A 3,520-nucleotide genomic window follows, 5' to 3' on the forward strand; every position below is an offset into this window, starting at 1 on the left:
ATCTCGAACTAAGATTAAAACAACATAAATATAGCATTAGAACTGGACAAGATTCCAATGCTCTATTTATTCATGTAAGAGATTTTAACCATCCAATTGATTTTCAAAAAGTTGAGAAAGTAGTATCAAGCAAGTCCATGGTCGACAGGAATATAATTGAATCTTCTTTCATAAAAAGCAGTTTTGACAATAATATGAATATTTCCTTTGGTTTATATAAATTAGATCCATTTATAATTAATAGAATTTGGGAAGAATTTAATAACACACTGGACAAATAATCTTTAAAATTTCTTATTTCTTTTGTAGAATAGTTTGTGAGGTGAGTTGTGCCAAGGACCTATCCAAGTTGGGTCGGCGCGCGTCAGGTGTTTAAACCGTTGTGGGATCTGATAGTGAGTTGCCGGCCAGACCCCTTATATAGCTTCCTTGGATGCTTTACTTTCATAGTTCCTTGATAATGTGAGTAGTCACGAAAGCGCTTGGAATTTCTTATTCTTTCAGAGTGGTTGTTTTGCATATATATATATATATGTATATATATATATATATATATATATATATATATATATATATATATATATATATATATATATATATATATGCATATATATATATATATATATATATATATATATATATATATATATATATATATATATATATATATATATATATATATATATATATAATATATATGTATATATACATATATATGTATATATATATATATATATATATATATATATATATATATATATATATATATATATATATATATATATATATATATATATATATATATATATATATCTATATATATATATATATATATATATATATATATATGTCGTGCCGAATATGTAAAACTGGTCAATTAGCATGAACTCGTTTAAAATTAAGTCCTCTCTGAAATTTTCTCTTATATATTTGAAGATATATTTTTTTCATTAATGTTAATGTAAAAATTTTTAATTTTTCACTAAAAGAATCTTAGAAAAGTAACCTAACCTTATTATAACAAGAGCAATTTATTTTAGCCTAACCCAACTAAATATATTTTAGATTTTTTACAATAATTTAATACTAAACAAACACAGTGAAATATTTTTTTTTCGTTAGTTTTAGATTGATTTTGGCGAAATTATTGCATACACAAATTTTCACTTGTCCAATATGGCAAGATGAGCGTTGCTATTTAAGCGAAGATCGCAAATTCTGCCTATTCGGCACGACATATATATATCTACATATATATATATATCTATATATATATATATATATATATATATATATATATATATATATATATATATATATATATATATATATATATATATATATTTATATATATATATTTGAAGATCCTTTGGTAAAAAATTATGAAATTTTGCAATAACAAATAAAAAATATATCGTCAAACATACAACAGAAAATTTTAGATAGGACTTAATTTTAAGAGAGTTCTTGCTAATTGACCAATTTTACCTATACGGCACGACAAACACACACAAACATAGTAAAAGAGTCACTGGAAGAAAGACAGAGATGGAAAGGGATGGAGACAGAAAAAGAGAAACAAAATGATATAAAGATAGAGGGAGACAGAGACTGAATTTATGAATAAAAAAAACTTGAAATTAATTACGAATCGAGAACAGTATTCTAAACGTCCTACAAGATGTAGTAGCCTTGATAACTGGTGGGCGGGGCTATCATCTGAGCTGTATAAAAGGGCACACTGCTTCCAGCCTACCACAGTCGACACAGATAAAGCAGAATTATGAAGTCTTTTGTAAGTTTAGCAATCTTGTTCTGCTAGTTTCATATATTTAAAATATTTCATAAATATAATACTAATATGTAAGTTTTGGTGCCATAAACACTTAACATTTTTCTATCTTCATGTCAGCTGAGATATTTTGTGCTTTGCCGCTATTAATATATCACTACAAAATTCAAAACATTATTGTTTCTTAAATATTAGTTTCCAGGGCACTTAGATATCTCTCAATGAATGTCTGTTCTTTTCCACTGGTACTGAGTAAGGCTTCAAATGATTCACTATATAAGACAAAAATTCCTATTTCACTTTATCTGCATTATTATCGCAATTAAACTCGAAAATACTATACTGGTATTTCCAATGTTAGTGAAAATTTTTATTTTTTGTGACCTATACTAAAATCTGGAAAATTTGTAACACTATTAATTTGCTCCAACAGGTTATTATTGCTGCTCTGGCTGCCTTCTATTTGGTGGCTACAAGCGCTCTCCCTTCTCCTGATCCTGAGCCTGGTTACCTGCTAGGATACGGAGGCTTAGGAGGACTCGGAGGTTTGGGAGGCTTAGGGGGACTCGGAGGTTTCGGAGGTTTCGGCAGAAGATATGGCGGATACGGATTGAGAGGAAAGAGGAGCGCCGAGCCAGAAGCTGAACCTGGATATCTGAGAGGCCTTGGTTTCGGTGGCTTAAGATTTGGGCGAGGATATGGAGGCTATGGAGGTTATCCAGTCTACGGCTAAACACTAGATTCTGTCAACTGACATAACCATTTTTTCTGTAAATTTGTCAAATAGAAACGCATCTATTAAAAATACATCAATTAAAGTTTTACACTCTGATACATTTTTCCTTTCAATATTAATAAAAAAAAGAAAATACAAAAATTTTTGTGTTCTTTCAAAAAGCATCACACTAGACCATATTTGGGTTTATGATATCTCTGATAAATAAGTTGGCTCTGAAATAGCAGTGATGACGTATGCTCTCTCATATTGAGGGCTGGTTGAGTCTTGTGTACTGGATCCTTTTCATATTTAATATCTACAAAATAAACATTGTAAATATATATATATATATATATATATATATATATATATATATATATATATATATATAAATCTATATATTTATAGATGTATATATATATATATATATATATATATATATATATATATATATATATATATATATATATATATATATATACATGTATATATTTATACATGTATATATTTATTGGCTTTGGGGTCTCTCAAGGAAGTGAAGCAGCGGTTCATGCAACAAGGGCATATATCAACAACCTGCCTGAGGACAATGCAGTGGTAAAATTAGATTTCAAGAATGCGTTCAATCTCCTGAAAAGAGACGTGGTATTAGCAGCAGTACAAGAACATTTCCCTGGTCTCTTCCCTTTTGTTTCAGCTGGGTATAGCAAGGAATCAATGCTTCTCTTTGGAGAGCATGAAATCACATCATCGGAGGGTGTCCAACAAGGAGATCCTCTTGCACCATTTCTCTTCTGTATTGCAGTTAGGGAAATCACAGTCAGACTAACCAGCGAGCTAAACATCTGGTTCCTAGATGATGGCACACTAGCAGGTACAAAGGAGTCCCTCCTACATGACCTTACACAGGTAATGACACGGGGACAGGAAATGGGTCTCATCCTGAATCCATCCAAATGTGAAATCATCTCAGTCAGTCAACAAGTGATAAATGCAGTGAGATCAAAACT

General features: G+C 29.7%; 1 long non-coding RNA gene across 1 annotated transcript; it reads left to right on the forward strand.

The window, feature by feature from the left end:
* Nucleotides 1–1,582: 1,582 nt before the first annotated feature.
* On the forward strand, nucleotides 1,583–2,610 carry LOC128702796 (uncharacterized). Its single transcript, XR_011394204.1, has 2 exons — nucleotides 1,583–1,795; nucleotides 2,226–2,610. It is a non-coding gene; the product is annotated as an uncharacterized lncRNA (long non-coding RNA).
* Nucleotides 2,611–3,520: the final 910 nt, after the last annotated feature.

Source organism: Cherax quadricarinatus, chromosome 79 (assembly GCF_038502225.1).
Source record: "Cherax quadricarinatus isolate ZL_2023a chromosome 79, ASM3850222v1, whole genome shotgun sequence".
Taxonomy (NCBI): Eukaryota; Metazoa; Arthropoda; class Malacostraca; order Decapoda; family Parastacidae; genus Cherax; species Cherax quadricarinatus.